This window comes from Bos indicus x Bos taurus, chromosome 17 (assembly GCF_003369695.1).
Source record: "Bos indicus x Bos taurus breed Angus x Brahman F1 hybrid chromosome 17, Bos_hybrid_MaternalHap_v2.0, whole genome shotgun sequence".
Taxonomy (NCBI): Eukaryota; Metazoa; Chordata; class Mammalia; order Artiodactyla; family Bovidae; genus Bos; species Bos indicus x Bos taurus.
In genome coordinates, this window is record NC_040092.1 from 63,309,130 (window position 1) to 63,327,003 (window position 17,874).

The following is a 17,874-nucleotide window of genomic DNA, read 5'->3' on the forward strand; positions in this document are numbered from 1 at the left end:
GGCAGTGATTCAATAGTGGGAAAAAAGATTGCATTTTTTAAAATTCCCAAGGAAGTATACAGTTATCCAATAAATATTGCAGGTCCTGTCTACATACCACCACTGAGCTGTCTATTGTGATTTATATTTTCATTTCAATGAGGAGGGAGGTGGAAAGGATGGTAATGAAGGGAGAGAACAAAGAGAATATGATGTCAGAGAGGTTTATATTCAAGTAATTCTAGCTCTCCTAACACTCAGCATGCTGAAAGAGCCTCCAAGTATTAAGACATTAAAATGTCTTTTTGGGAATAACTGATCGGTAGAATGGACTTGAATTTCTCTGTTTGCTACAGGATAAAAAGTTTTTATTAAAAAACAAAACAAAAAATACTTTCACGGAAATCTGTTTTAAGAAATATAGGTCATCCAGATCAACCCCCTCCATAGACCATTCACATTTCAAAGCACCATGAAAAATGTCTGCTTACTGCTTGTTTAGAGTATTATAATTAGCATATTATTTAGACAGGCTAACAGAAAACAACACAGATTAATTTGAGCAACACAGTCTTTAGGAGGGGAAGCCAGGTGGCCCACACAGTATAAGAAAGACCTAAACCAGCAGACTTTGAGGAAGGCAGGAACATCCGCTTCCGCCATCTGAAGAGCAGGAATTCAGAGCTCTCTCCTTTGGTTGGAGCCATCACTCAAATCAGTATCTGTGTTCTGCTCAAGATTCAACTCCGTGTGAGAAAGTATAATTAAATTAGTTTGGATCAAGTGCCCATCTTGGTGGTGGTGGTGAAGGGTTCAGTACATTGGCAGCCCTGCCAAAAAACATGGACCTTTCCCCAAAAGGAAAGGCCGTTGGTGGACCAAAATCCAAGACATCTACTACTTCAAAACTATACTATATACTAAATTGGTTTTTTGAGAGGCTAGTCTGCCAACTTCTCAGTCTGCTAGCTTTCTGATTAAAATCATTATTCCTTGTTCCAAGAACTCATCTCCCAATTTATTGGCCTGTTGTGAGATTTAACTTCTCTCTCAGCTCCTGACTATCAAACATCCCATATCCAAACCCTACTCAGAAAAACAAAGGGCCTCAGTCAACAAGATTCAACCCTCCTAGAAGGCATAAACGCGCCGGCTGCCATGGACCATGCAGAAGCATGGCTGAGAGGAGCTATCCCTCGCCCAAGGTCAGGGGCGGTGACCGAGAGTGCCAGGCTGTGAAGGCGCAGCAGCGGCTGAGAGGAGCTACCCCTCGTCCAAGGAGCGGTGGCTGTGTGTGCATGGGATAGCCCTAGAGGAGCTATTCCACGTTCAAGATCAGGAGGGGCGGTCCTGAGGAGATACCCCCGGCCAAAGGTAAGGAGCAGAGGCTGCACTTTGCTGGAGCAGCCATGAAGAGATACCCCACGTCCAAGGTAAGATAAACCCAAGTAAGACGGTAGGTGTTCCAAGAGGGCATCAGAGGGCAGACACACTGAAACGATAATCACAGAAGACTAGCCAATCTAATCACACGGACCACAGCCTTGTCTAACTCGATGAAACTAAGCCATGCTCCGTGGGGCCACCCAAGATGGGCAGGTCATGGTGGAGAGGTCTCGCAGAATGTGGTCCACTGGAGAAGGGAATGGCAAACCACTTTAGTATTCTTGCCTTGAGAACCCCATAAACAGTATGAAAAGGCAAAATGATAGGATACTGAAAGAGGAACTCCCCAGGTCGGTAAGTGCCCAATATGCTACTGGAGATCAGTGGAGAAATAACTCCAGAAAGAATGAAGGGATGGGGCCAAAGCAAAAACAATACTCAGTTGTGGATTTGACTGGTGATAGAAGCAAGGTCCGATCCTGTAAAGAGCAATATTGCATAGGAACCTGGAATATTAGGTCCATGAATCAAGGCAAATTGGAAGTGGTCAAACAGGTAATGGCAACAGTGAACATAGACATTCTAGGAATCAGCGAACTAAAATGGACTGGAATGGGTAAATTTAACTCAGATGATTATTATATCTACTACTGTGGGCAGGAATCCCTTAGGAGAAATGGAGTAGCCATCACAGTCAACAAGAGTCCAAAATTCAATACTTGGGTGCAATCTCAAAAACGACAGAATGATCTCTGTTCGTTTCCAAGGCAAACCATTCAATATCACAGTAATCCAAGCCTATGCCCCAACCAGTAATGCTGAAGAAGCTGAAGTTGAATGGACACCCCAAAAAGATGTCCTTTTCATTATAGAGGACTGGAATGCAAAAGTAGGAAGTTAAGAAACATCTGGAGTAACAGGCAAATTTGGCCTTGGAGTACGGAATGAAGCAGGGCAAAGGCTAATAGAGTTTTGCCAAGAGAACGCACTGGTCATAGCAAACACCCTCTTCCAACAACACAAGAGAAGACTCTACACATGGACATCATCAGATGCTCAACACCGAAATCAGACTGATTATACTCTTTGTGGCCAAAGATGGAGAAGCTCTATACAGTCAGCAAAAACAAGACCAGGAGCTAACTGTGGCTCAGATCACGAACTCATTGCCAAATTCAGAGTTAAATTGAAGAAAGTAGGGAAAACCACTAGGCCATTCAGGTATGACCTAAATCAAATCCCTTATGATTATACAATGGAAGTGAGAAATAGATTTAAGGGACTAGATCTGATAGATAGAGTGCCTGATGAACTATGGATGGAGGTTCGTGACACTGTAGAGGAGACAGATATCAAGACCATCCCCATGGAAAAGAAATGCAAAAAAGCAAAATGGCTGTCTGAGGAGGCCTTACAAATAGCTGTGAAAAGAAGAGAAGTGAAAAGCAATGGAGAAAAGGAAATATAAGCATCTGAATGCAGAGTTCCAAAGAATATGCTGTGAAAGTGCTGCACTCAATATGCCAGCAAATTTGGAAAACCCAGCAGTGGCCACAGGACTGGAAAAGGTCAGTTTTCATTCCAATCCCAACGAAAGGCAATACCAAAGAATGCTCAAACTACTGCACAATTGCACTCATCTCACACGCTAGTAAAGTAATGCTCAAAATTCTCCAAGCCAGACTTCAGCAATACATGAACTGTGAACTTCCAGATGTCCAAGCTGGCTTTAGAAAAGGCAGAGGAACCAGAGATCAAACTGCCAACATCCGCTGGATCATGAAAAAGCAAGAGAGTTTCAGAAAACATCTATTTCTGCTTTATTGACTACGCTAAAGCCTTTGACTGTGTGGATCACACTAAACTGTGGAAAATTCTGAAAGAGATAGGCATACCAGACCACCTGACCTGCTCTTGAGAAACCTATATGCAGGTCTGGAAGCAACAGTTAGAACTGGACATGGAACAACATACTGGTTCCAAATAGGAAAAGGATTACATCAAGGCTGTATATTGTCACCCTGCTTATTTAACTTAAATGCAGAGTACATCATGAGAAACACTGGGCTGGAAGAAGCACAAGCTAGAATCAAGATTGCTGGGAGAAATATCAATAACCTCAGATATGCATATGACACCACCCTTATGGCAGAAAGTGAAGAGGAACTAAAAAACCTCTTGATGAAAGTGAAAGAGGAGAGTGAAAAAGTTGGCTTAAAGGTCAATATTCATAAAATGAAGATAATGGCATCAGGTCCCATCACTTCATGGGAAATAGATGGGGAAACAGTGGAAACAGTGTCAGACTTTATTTTTGGGGGCTCCCAAATCACTGCAGATGGTGATTGCAGTCATGAAATTAAAAGATGCTTACTCCTTGGAAGGAAAGTTATGACCAACCTAGGTAGCATATTCAAAAGCAGAGACATTACTTTGCCAACAAAGGTTCGTCTAGTCAAGGCTATGGTTTTTCCTGTGGTCAGGTATGGATGTTAGAGTTGGACTGTGAAGAAAGCTGAGCACCAAAGAATTGATGCTTTTGAACTATGGTTTTGGAAGAGACTCTTGAGAGTCCCTTGGACTGCAAGGAGATCCAACCAGTCCATTCTAAAGGAGATTGGTCCTGGGTGTTCATTGGAAGGACTGATGTTAAAGCTGAAACCCCAACACTTTGGACACCTTATGCAAAGAGCTGACTCATTGGAAAAGACCCTGATGCTAGGAGGGATTGGGGCAGGAGGAGAAGGGGACGACAGAGGATGAGATGGCTGGATGGCATCACCGACTCGATGAACATGAGTATGAGTAAACTCTGGGAGTTGGTGCTGGACAGGGAGACCTGGCGTGCTGCGATTCTTGGGGTCACAAAGAGTCAGACATGACTGAGCGGCTGAACTGAAGCTGATTTGGAAAAATATGCAATAGAGGAATAGATGGTTGGATGGCATCAGCAACTCAGTAAAGGAGATCAGCCCTGGGTGTTCTTTGGAAGGAATGATGCTAAAGCTGAAACTCCAGTACTTTGGCCACCTCACGCGAAGAGTTGACTCATTGGAAAAGACTGTGATGCTGGGAGGGATTGGGGGCAGGAGGAGAAGGGGACGACAGAGGATAAGATGGCTGGGTGGCATCACTGACTTGATGGATGTGAGTCTCAGTGAACTCCGGGAGTTGGTGATGGACAGGGAGGCTTGGTGTGCTGCGATTCATGGGGTCGCAAAGAGTCGGACACGACTGAGCGACTGATCTGATAGCACCCTATCACATTCTTCTAAGCAAGGTGCCTTTCTAGTTTTATTTTATTTTCTACTTTATCCTTAATCTCCATTCTTTTCATTCCATATATAACCAATCCAATACTTCCAATACATATTCTGGTATATGTAAATATACAGCGTTTTTGGTATGTGTTTGTATATGTATTCATATACAAATTCATTATATATACATATTTAAGCTGGTTATAAATAGTATTAGCTGTTTGTACCTATCATCAGTAATTAGCTACTGATTTTTCTGTTTTTTATAGTGTTTTCATGCAACATTATGATTTTTAAGGCTATCCACATTGGCCCAGGTATGTCTAATGCATTGTTTCTAACTGCTTTATAGCATTTCATTATATGTGCCACTAGTGAAACGACTGAGCGGCTTCACTTTCACTTTTCAGTTTCATGCATTGTAGAAGGAAATGGCAACCCACTCCAGTGTTGTTGCCTGGAGAATCCCAGGGATGGGGGAGCCTGGTGGGCTGCCGTATCTGGGGTCGCACAGAGTCGGACACGAATGAAGCGACTTAGCAGCAGCAGCAGCAGCAGCAGCAGTGAAACCAGTAGTGAGACCATGAGTGTACAACTAGTGATAAATACACAAAGCATTACCAAATCCCACTAGCAAACTGCTTGCTTTTACCTGTCAAGAATTTCTTTGGAATATTCCTATGGTAGTAAGATTAAGATATAGAATTTATAATTTCACTAAATATAGTAAAACCACTTTTCCATCAGTTTAGGCATAAAATCTCTTTGTCTATATTTTCTTAAAAACTTGGCATTATCCAACTTTACAAATACATATACATACAGAAATATTGACATATGTTTATATACATATTTATGTATATATACATATTTTGCCCCCAATCAGCAAGACATTCACCTATACTTTCTCCTATTTGCTTTATCATTTTGTTTCATACTCAAATCTTTAGTCCATTGAAATACATCTTTGCTTTTCTTTATTTGGTTGTTTTTGGCTGTGCTGGGTCTTTGTTGCAGTGTGGGCTTTCCTTTAGTTGCCACAAGCAGGAGCTAACTTCTAGTTGCAGTGTTCAGGCTTCTCTCACTGCAGTGGCTTCTCTCGTTGCAGAGGATGGGCTCTAGGGTACACCAGGCTTCAGTAGTTTCAGTACATGGGCGCAGCAGTTGCGGCTCCTGGGCTCTCGAGCACAGGCTCAATAGCTGAGGCACACAGGCCAAGTTGATCTGTGGCACGTGGGATCCTCCGAATCAGCGATCAAGCCCTTGTCTCCCGCACTGGCAGGTGGATTCTTCACCACTGAGCCACTTGGAAGCCCATAAATCTTTGTGTTTCACTTTGACTTTCTCCATGTAAACTAATTTTTCCAGATCATCTATTAAATAAGCCTTATTTCATCTTTCTCACATATTTTGGTGTCAACTTTATATTAGTATAGCAAATAATATATAAATATTAGCTTACTTCAAGCACTCTGCTTTGTTCCATTGATCAGTCTGTTTATTTTTATACCTATACCACATTGCCTCAAATTATTGCAGCTTGTGGCATACCTTAATATCTGAGAGATTAAGTCCCTGTTCTTTGTTTCCCTTTTTCCCAAAATTGACCAAAACTGACTAGCTATTCATATGGAAAAAGAAAAATATGACCTATTGTCAAAAGTTAACTCCAGACAAATAAGGGCCTAGAAATAATTTTAAAACTTGGCTAGATATCTATGAGCATAAATGCAGAATGGATGGATTACTGAGATCTTCCTAGTGAAACTGGAAATCCAGAGGCTATACAATAGAAGATAGAAATATTTGACTATGTAGAAAATTAAAACTTTTTTAATGGCAAAACATCCCATAGAATATCAATAGACAATGATGGAACAAGAAAAATACATTTGTAACTCAGATAAAAAAGTATTAATTTCTATATTATTCAAAGTAAACCACTCAATTAAAAATGGATGATATGAATAGATAATTCAGAAAATGACAATTTAAATGGCAAAATATGAACAGAAGTACACAAGATGACAGAGAACTTCATATTAAAGAAATATTAAATGAAATATTCTTCTCAATGGACATGGATATAGAGGAAAGGGCAGTATGATAAATATTGGTGGTGAGACTGTTATGATGTATAGAATTTTGGAAAAGAAATTGGTTAATATTTACTAAAACTAAAAATACACTGTCTCTTGGTCAACTAACATTTGACAAAAGAGCAAAGAATATTCATCAGAGACAAGACAATCTTCAATAAATGGTGCTGGGAGAAACTGGACATTCACATGCAAAAGAATGAAAACTTGATCCCTATATTACCTCACTCAGAGAAATTAAATCAGAATCAAAGATTTAAAGGTAAGATCTGAAACCATGAAACTATTAGAAGAAAATAAAGGAAAAAATCTTCCTCATGAGGTCTTGATAGTGAATTTTTGGAAAATATACCTGACAGCCTCTTCAATAAGTGGTGCTGGAAAAGCTGGACAGCCACGTGTAAAAGAATGAAACTAGAACACTTCCCAACACCACGCACAATAAAATAAACTCAAAATGATTAAAGGCTTAAATGTAAGGCCAGAAACTATAAAGTGCTTAGCAGAAAACATAGGCAGTATACTCTTTGACCTAAATCACAGTAAGATCTTCTTTGACCCACTTCCTAGAATAATGGAAATAAAAACAAAAGTAAACAAATGGGACCTAATTAAACTTAGAAGTTTTGTACAGCAAAGAATAACAAACAAGATTAAGAGACAACCCTCAGAATGGGAGAAAATAATTGCAAACAAAGCAACTAACAGAGGATTAATCTCCAAAATATATAAGCAGCTCATACAGCTCAATATTAGAAAACCAAACAGCCCAGTCAAAAAATGAGCAGATCTAAACAGACATTTCTTCAAAGAAGACACAGAGATGGCCAAGAAACACATGAAAAGATGCTCAACATTATTATTAGAGAAATGCAAAGAAAAAGTACAAGGACCTCACAGCAGTAACAATGGCCATCATCAAAAAAATCTACAAACAGTGAACACTGGAGAGGAGGTAGAGAAAAGGGAACCCGACTGCATGGTTAGTGGGAATGTAAATTGATACAGATACAGCCACTATGGAGAATACTATGGAGATTCCTTAAAAAACTAGGAATAAATATATTGCATAACCCAGTAATACAGTATATACTGGGCATATACCCTGAGAAAATCATAACTGAAAAAGACATGTATCCCAATACTCATAGCAGCACTATTTTCAATATCTAGGACATGGAAGCAACCTAGATGCCCATCAATGGATGAATGGATAAAGATGTGATACATATGTACAATGGAATATAACTTGGCCATACAAAGAATAAATTTGAGTCGGTTCTAGTGAGATAGATGAACCTAGAGCCTGTTAAAAGAGTGAGGTAAGTCAGAAAGAGGAAAACAAAAGTCATATATTAACATACATACGTTGGAGGCCCAAGAGGGAGGTGTTATATGTATAATTATGACTGACTTGCAATGTTGTATGGCAGAAACCAACACAACATTGTAAAGCAATTTTCCTCCAATTACAAAATAAATTAAAAAAAAAGCACACCTGAAACACAAGTAATAAAATAAAAAATGAACAACTAGGACTATATCAAACTAAAAAGCTTGCACAGAAAAAGAAATCAATAGAGTGAAAATGCAACCTACAGAATGGAAAAAAAGTATTTGCAAACCATATATCTGGTAAGGGACAATATACAAAATATATACAGCTCATACAATAGCAAAAATTTCCCCACATAATCCTTTTAGAAATGGGCAGAGGCTCTGAACAGACATTTTCCAAAGAAGATATATTAGTGGCCAATAGGTACATGAGAAGTTATTCAACATCACCAGTACTTAGGGAAATGCAAATTCAAACAACAATAAGGTATCACTTTATGTTTGTAAGAACAGCTATTATCAAAATGACAAGACATAGCAAATGTTGGGTGGATGCAGAGCAAAGGGAACCCTGGGCATTGCGATAAGATTACAAATTGGCATAGACACGTTGGAAAACAATATAGAGGATCCTAAACAAATTAAAATAGTATCATATGATACAGCAATCTCAATTCTGAGAAAGTAATAAAACAATAAAGAAAACAATAAAGATACCAACTCAGAAAAATATCTGTACCCCTCTGTTCGTAGAAGCTTTATTTATAATAGCCAAGATATGGCAACAAGCTGTCTGTTGATGGATGAATAGATAAAGCTGTGATTTATACATACAATGGAATATTATTCAGCCTTAAAATGAGAAAATTCTACAATCTGTGACAACATGGATGAACCTCAAAGACATTCTGCTAAATGAAATAAGTCAGACAAAGACAAAAACTGCCTGATTTCATTTACATGTGGAATCTATAAAACAACCCCAAAACTCAGAACACCAAACTCTTAAAAAAGAGATCAGATTTGTGGTTACCAGAAGTAAGGATGGTGTTAGGGGGAGTTGAAAGTGATCAAAACATATCAAGTTCTAGTTACAAGATAAATAAGTACTAGGAATATAGTAATATTCAACATAATGACTATAGCTAACACTGCTGTATGATATATAGTGAAGCTGTTAACAGAGTAGAACTGAGTTCTCATCACAAGGAGAAATCTTTTCCTTTCCTTTTATTGTACATATATGAGATGAATGTTAACTAAATCTATCGTGATAGCCATTTTAAAAACATGTCAATCAAACCATCATGCTTTACACTTTAAACTTAAAATGTGATGCATGTCAATTATTTCTCAATAAAACTGGAAAAATACATATTCTCTTCTACTCAATGATTCTATTCCCAAAACCTCTATTATAGAAATAAAAACAAATCTTGTCCACAAAAATAAAAGTACACATTTGTATGAATCTACAAATTACAAGGACATTTATTGCAGCATTCTTTATACGGACCAAAAACTAAGCAAAGAATATGACTAGAGAGATGAACATAATTATGGTTCAAACTCTATATAATATTTAAAGCCATGAAAATCAGAACATATATGTTATGTGTAGGACATATGATTACGGGAAAAAATACAATGTTAGCTTGAAATTGAGGATCACAGTGGAGCAAAATATCCATGATATGACACCTATATAAAATTATATATGTATACCTATGCATAAGTAACACAACAATGAATGATTTTAGAATATTATAGGTGAGTATCACAGGGTGGTGAAATTTCAAATATCTTTACATTTTTAGATATTATTCAAATTGTTTTTACAGTGACTATGTTTGTATAATCAGAAGAAGATAAAAATATTTTCATTATGGGAAGAAGTTTACAAAAATGCAAAACAAATACAAAATAAAATTGAAAATTATTTATGAAGATTTATTCTTCTGTGTCATATTAGGAAAAGTTTCTCAAGCTTACAAAGAATTCCTACTGACATCTTTATTTCCATTAAGTTGAATTCAGGAAAAATTCTTTGCAGATTTTATATCTTTATAATATTACATTGTATTTTAAATTTATTTCTAATTTTTTAATCCTTAAGAGTTTAAACTTTTCTCTATAAAGGTCTTTTTTACCTTTTATTAGGATGGTTCCTAAATGCATTATTATTTTTATTGCTATTTAAAATGTTTTCTTCTTTTCTATTTTATTTTGAGGTACAGAAGAATCTTTTTCACATCAATAAGTTGATCTTATAGTTATGCTGATTTATTAATTCACATTTATTTTTAAATTAAAGCTATTATATTAGGGTGAAATACAGCATAAAAAGTACTATCATATGCAACTGACAAGGGGTTAATATCCAAAATATACAAACAACTCATACAACTCAATATAAGAAAAAAAACAAGCAACCCGATCAAAAAATGGATAGAAGACCTAAATAGACATTTCTCCAAAGAGGACAGACAGATGCCAATAAACAGGTGAAAAAACACTCAACATCACTAATTTTGACTTTTGGTTTCACTGAGTATTCCTCTTCAGAAAGTCTGTTTTTCTCGGCTGTGATCTACTATTATAATACTGGAACCCTCCTGGTATCATTGTAGTGGACAGGGGTGGGTGAGTGTTCTGGAATACTCCAAGTAAGTTTCCGTCTTTTGGTGAGCCATAGTGTCGGGTTTGTGACCTTCACCAGCATTTCTTCTGGTGTAACTCCCCCACTCCTCTTAGGTCAGAGAGGGAGACTGGAGAGGACTGGAGTGAAAGGAGCATCCTTCCCACTACAAATATTGCACAGGCTCTGGTAAAGTATTTCTTTTTTTTTTTTAAAGTATAATAGGCTTTTTATTATAAGTTTATCCTCAGTCCACCATGTTTCACATATTAAATTTACTTTTTTTTCTTAAATTTTATTTTATTTTTAAACTTTACATAATTGTATTAGTTTTGCCAAATATCAAAATTCTTCCTGGAAAGTAGGCCTTTATTTTAAATAGAAAAGTCTCTGGGCATATTTACCAAGGATTACCAAGGTTAGGTCCACGATTCAAGGTAAATTGGAAGTGGTCAAACAAGAGATGGCAAGAATGAACATTGACATTTCAGGAGTCAGTGAATTAAAATGGACTGGAATGGGTGAATTTAATTCAGATGACCATTGTATCTGTTACTGTGGGCAAGAATCCCTTAGAAGAAATGGAGTAGCTCTTCTAGTTAAAAAAAAAAAAAAAAAGAGTCCAAAATGCAGTACTTGAGTTCAGTCTCAAAAACAACAGAATGATCTGTTTGTTTCCAAGGCAAATCATTCAATGTCACAGTAACCAAAGTCTATGCCCCAACCAGTAATGCTGAGGAAGCTGAAGACCTATGAAGACCTACAAGACCTTCTAGAACTAACACCTGAAAAAGATGTCATTTTCATCATAGGGGACTGGAATGCAAAACTAAAAAGTCAAGAGATACTTGGAGTAACAGGCAAGTTTGGCCTTGGAGTACAGAATGAAGCAGGGCAAAGGCTAACAGAGTTTTGCCAAGAGAACACACTGATCATAGCAAACACCCTCTTCCAACAACACAAGAGAATACTCAACACATAGACATCGCCAAATGATCAATACCGAAATGAGACTGATTATATTCTTTGCAGCTAAAGATGGAGAAGCTCTATACAGTCAGCAGAAACAAGACCGGGAGCTGGCTGTGGCTCAGATCATGAACTCCTTATTGCCAAATTCAGACTTAAATTGAAAAAAGTAGGGAAAACCACTAGACCATTCAGGTATGACCTAAATTAAATCCCTTAAGATTATACAGTGGAAGTGAGAAATAGATTCAAGGGATTAGATCTGAGAACAGAGTGCCTGAAGAACTGTGGATGGAGGTTTCTGACATTGTACAGGAGGCAGTGATCAAGACCATCCTGAAGAAAAGGAAATGCAAAAAGGCAAAATGGTTGTCTGAGGAGACCTTAAAAATAGCTGAGAAAAGAAGAGAAACTAAAGGCAAAGGAAAGATATATGCATCTGAATGCAGAGCTCCAAAGAACAGCAAGGAGAGATAAGAAAGCCTTCCTCAGTGATCAATGCAAAGAAAGAGAGGAAAACAACAGAATGGGGAAGACAAAAGATCTCTTCAAGAAAATTAGAGATACTAAGGGAACATTTCATGCAAAGATGGGCACAATAAAGGACAGAAATGGTATAGACCAAGCAGAAGAGACTAGAAAGAGGTGGCAAGAATACCCAGAAGAATTGTACAAAACAATCTTTATAACCCAGATAACCACAACTGTGTGATCATCCACCTGGAGCCAGACATCCTGGAACGGGAAGTCAAGTGGGCCCTAGGAAGCATCTCTACAAACAAAGCTAGTGGAGGTGATGGAATTCCAGTTGAGCTATTTCAAATCCAAAAAGATGATTCTGTGAAAGTGCTACACTCCCTATGGCAGCAAATTTGGAAAACTCAGCAGTGGCCACAGGACTGAAAAGGTCAGTTTTCATTCCAATCCCAAAGAAGGGAAATGTCAAAGAATGTTCAAAAGTTAGTCAAGTCACTTAGTTGTGTCCAACTCTCTGCGACCCCATGGACTGTAGCCTACCATGTTCCTCTGTCCATGGGATTTTCCAGGCAAGAATACTGGAGTGGATTGCCATTTCCTTCTCCAGGAGATCTTCCCTACCCAGGGATTGAACCTGGGTCTCCCACATTGTAGGCATACGCTTTTACCATCTGAAACCACCACACAATTGCATTCATCTCACACACTAGCAAAGCAATGCTCAAAATTCTCCAAGCCAGACTTCAACAGTATGTGAACCATGAACTTCCAGATGTTCAAGTGTATTTAGAAAAGATAGAGGAAGCAGAGATCAAATTGCCAACATCCGTGGAATCACTGAAAAAGCAAGAGCATTCCAGAAAAATATCTATTTCTGCTTTATTGACTATGCCAAAGCCTTTGACTGTGTGGATCACAATAAACTGTGGAAAATTCTTCAAGAGATGGGAATACCAGACCACCTAACCTGCCTGCCGAGGAATCTGTATGCAGGTCAAGAAGCAACAGTTAGAACTGGACATGGAACAATGGACTGGTTCCAAATTGGGAAAGGAGTACGTCAAGGCTGTATATTGTCATCCTGCTTATTTAACTTCTATGCAGAGAACATCATGAGAAACACTGGGCTGGAAGAACACAAGCTGGAATCAAGATTGCCAGGAGAAATATCAATAACCTCAGGTACACAGATGACACCACCTTTATGGCAGAAAGTGAAGAATTAAAGGGTCTCTTGATGAAAGTGAAAGAGGAGGGTGAAAAAGTTGGCTTAAAACTCAACATTCAGAAAACGAAGATCATGGCATCCCATCCCATCACTTCATGGGAAATAGACGGGGAAAGAGTGAAAAGAGTGAGAGACTTTATTTCCTCAGCTCCAAAATCACTGCAGATGTGACTGCAGCCATGGAATTAAAAGACGCTTGCTCCTTGGAAGGAAAGCTATGACAAATCTAGGCAACATATTAAAAAGCAGAGACATTGCTTTGCCAACAAGGTCCATCTAGTCAGTTATGGCTTTTCCCATTACTCGTATATGGATGTGAGAGGTGGACTATATAGAAAGCTGAGCACCAAAAAATTGATGCTTTTGAACTGTGGTGTTGGAGAAGACTCTTGAGAGTCCCTTGGACTGCAAAGAGATCAAACCAGTCCATCCTAAAGGAAATCAGTCCTGAATATTCATTGAAAGGACTTAGGCTCAAACTGAAACTCCAATACTTTGGCCACCTGATGCGAAGAACTGACTCATTTGACCAAACCCTGATGTTGGGACAGATTGAAGGCAGGAAGAGAAAAGGATGACAGAGGACAAGATGGTTGGATGGAATCACCAACTCTATGAACATGAGTTTGAGCAAGCTCTGGGAGTTGGTGATGGACAGGGAAGCCTGGCGTGCTGCAGTCCATGGGGTCGCAAAGAGTCAGACACGACTGAGTGACTGAACTGACTCCTCATCTTGACTCCTCCTAGAGCCACAGTGGGAACTTCCTTGGATCTTTACCCTGAGAACCTCGTGGGGTTCCTGAAGATAAGGACAAAATGACCCTTGGATTTTCACTTTTAATACATGTTCATCTCCCAGAAAGTAATCAAAATTGTCATTGACGTATTCCTACCATTGTGTGGCTTCCAAGGCTTCTGAGCAGATGTTGGCTGTAACTCTCTGGGTTTGTCTATATTTCCAGAGTTTGAGATGGTAGGTAGTCCTGCAGACTCAGTTCTGATTTGTTCAAGAAAAGTTATTGATTTTCTTTTTGCTCAGCTTGTTTTTGTGAGAAAAGGACTTGCATATTGAAGCTGAAACAAAATTCAGCTCACTGCTTACATCTTTGTTTAATGCGTCCACCCATTTCATTGTTTTCAGCTTTTCTATATTCTCCTCTTAGTATGTCTCTCGTGTTGGATGCATTGCTGGATAGTGCCCTTTTTAGTGCAATCTAAAAGTCTTCATCTGTGTAGTTAAAAATTACATGTGACGTGAAGTGAAGTGAAGTCACTCAGTTGTGTCTGACTCTTTGCGACCCCATGGATGGTAGCCTACCAGGCTCCACGGTCCATGAGATTCTCCAGGCAAGAACACTCTTGGAGTGGGCTGTCATTTCCTTCTCCAGGGGATCTTCCCAACCCAGGGATCAAACCTGGGTCTCCTGCATTGCAGATAGACACTTTACCGTCTGAGCCACTAGGGAAGCCAGACAAAGCAAAACGGCCATCAAAAATCACAACACAGAACACAGAGTTAAAACACACACATATAAACCTGGCAGTCCTCATCAGACACTCCTTAAATACAATACAGTCTCTCAGAAAACCTCCTATAGAAACACAGAACTTCAGCAAAGGAGGAAAGGAAGCCAGGATGAAAGAAGAAGGGGGAGGAGGCGGGAGAGGGGGCGAAAGGGGCGGCCTTACAGACGTCTCCTGCCACCTACAGATACCCAGGCGTTATGGGACTTTTCCCTGGGCCTCCAGAGAAGGGAGGGCTGGAACTCGGCCCGACCAGAAATCAGACCAGACCAGTAACATGTATTGTAGTTACTGCTAAAGTACACATCTTTCAACTTAAATATCTTGTATTTTCTGTTTGCTTCTTGTATGTTTCTTTTCCTGTACTCTATCTATTGCATTTTCCTGACTTTAAAGTTATGTCTTTGTTTTTAGTTTTTGGGAGACTCCTCTTAAGCTATAAAAGCTCACACCTAAATTTCTGTTCCTTATTCATTTTGAAGTTTCTTTATCCTATCTTCCTCCTGAACCACATGAATACTTCTGCGCCCCTACAGCCACTCTCATTCTTCACTAGCAACGCTCTGTACTCTTCCTTAATACTGTATGTTGGTATTTCTCCGGGTTTAAGTTCAGGTGAAAGAGCCATCAACCATGCTACTTGCCACTGTATTAAGTGCTGAAAAATCGTTGCTCTAACATTTCATGGGTCAAAGTCCCAACTGCTACTCCATGTTTCACTTGGTAGGGGCAGTAAGGATGTACTTTGTCTTATGAAATGAGAATCATACAATTTGTGTCCATAAATTGACCTTACAGATCATTTAGTATAATTGTCTTTTTGAGCATATAAAAAGTCATTTTCTTGTGGCTTTCTAAGCAGGTTGCTCCCATTGTCCTCATGTTGTGCAAAGGAATACAGTTAATTACAAAACTTAGCTACTCTACACAGTATATTTAGTATCACTCTCTCCTCTAAATGAGCGTCTAGAAAATTTCAGATAAAAGACAAGTGTCACTTCAGTGTAATAAGGGATACCTGACTTAGTTTAGTTGCATGCTTTTCAGACAAATCAGTATAAAACTAGGTAGATGAGGTGACTGTGGTCCAGCTCATGTAACAGTGTAGAAGAAGAGCCAAGGCTGGGTCCTGGGCTCTGACACCTGTTCCAGTGCCTAGTCCCTGCAACCTTAATGGCTCCTATTTAGATTCTATTTTGTGTTGGTGCATATGAGGAAATAGCTACATGTGCATACATGAAAATTCCGTATCACAATACAATGCTGTGTTAGAAGGAGAAAGTAATTTTCATTATAAGCCACTCCTTTCTGTTCAAAGCCTTCTGAAATAATCTCTTTTAGATATAAATTATCCTATCCTTGAAAAATGTCTGGTCAAAACCCAGAGGTAATTTTACTTTGAAGAATTTGGGCAGACTCTTTTGAGATACATCAGATTACTGGACAGTTAGAGAAGAAAGGAATTAGTGAAGACTCACTCTTCTTAGCTTTTATTCAATGCCCAACTTGCTGAATTCTTAACTGTCTTCAAATTATTCATTTAATTGGAAGAAAAGCATAAAATAGTTGAATAGTTAAAATTTTAGGCCACTTAATTTTTAATTAATGGAAAATACCAATAAGCACAATGACGCTTATTTTTCTTGCCTTTAAAAGAAAAATGGCACTAGCTGAAACATACACACACTAACAGGACCACCCACAGAAGCTTGTATGTAGGTAGGTTGTTTGAACACTGTAATGCCAGTTTTCAAAATTAAGTTTCTTTATGAAATAAAGCACAAACTCAATATTTATTGCTATTTCCTGTTTCTTGCTGAATATTTAGCTAGGCATTTTTGCACTGATTGAAAGGGATAGAGAACTGTCCTAACAAGCCAAGCAATGGGGGCTTTGGGGAGAATGCACGTGGTCTGAAGCTAGAAGAGGAAACCCACTGAAAACTGAATTGCTTTTTCTTGATTTCACTCACTGAGTTTTAGTTTCTCTCTAGGTGTCTTTTTTGCTCTTTTCTTTCTTCTGGCAGATTCTTTTGTTTATTTAAATCTTTCACTCCCTCCTGACTTCAATGTGTCATTGCAGACTCTCTGGCCTTCCTATATATACATCATGAGTATTCATCTCCACATGATCCTTGGGGAACAGAAAACATCCACCCACAGGTCACCTTGATGTTCACCTTGATGCACTTGGTTTCAGGTAGATGCAGTGAGGTCATGTAATACAAGCTATGGCTGCAGAGCTCCTCACATCTCCAGCACAAGTAGGTACTTATGTACATATTTAACCAGGAATGACAAATGGATATATATACATTACCATGTCCAGCTTGTCATCATAAATTAGTTATTGGGGACCTCAGTAAATTACTCCAAGACGTCAAAAGTGATACTATATATAGGGTACAACTGTGTAAGATAGTTTCCCGATACTTATTATTAATCTCTTAGCTGGATATTATTTCAGTATTTTAGGTAATTCACACACATTTCATGAGTTGCGACATATACAGTGGCTATACATCATCATATCTCAGGAACTTCTATTTCTAGTTTTATTGAGGTGAGGGAAAAGGGGATAGAGAATACATGGACTTTTTAAAAAATGGAAAAGTAAACTCAAATTGTCAAGTTTTTTTGCTTTGATCAATGCATATATACAAAGGTAGAAATATTTGGTGGTTACCTTTGGGACCACAGGTTCCTCCCCAGACTATTTTTAGCAGACTTTTCTTTGCAATATCCTTTTCTTCACTAAGTGTTTTCAGTTGACTGTATTTGAATCCCTAGGAAAAGGCAGCCTGAACAGCGAGTTTATCCTTGGTACAATTATGACCTTTCACGGCAATTCATGGATCATGCTGTTCCAAGCAGGTTGTAGGAAATGGAGAAAATTTATTCCAAAAGCTAGTTCTTTGAAAAGATAAAAAATACTGACAAACCTTTGGCCCCACTCATCAAGAGATAAAGGAGAGGA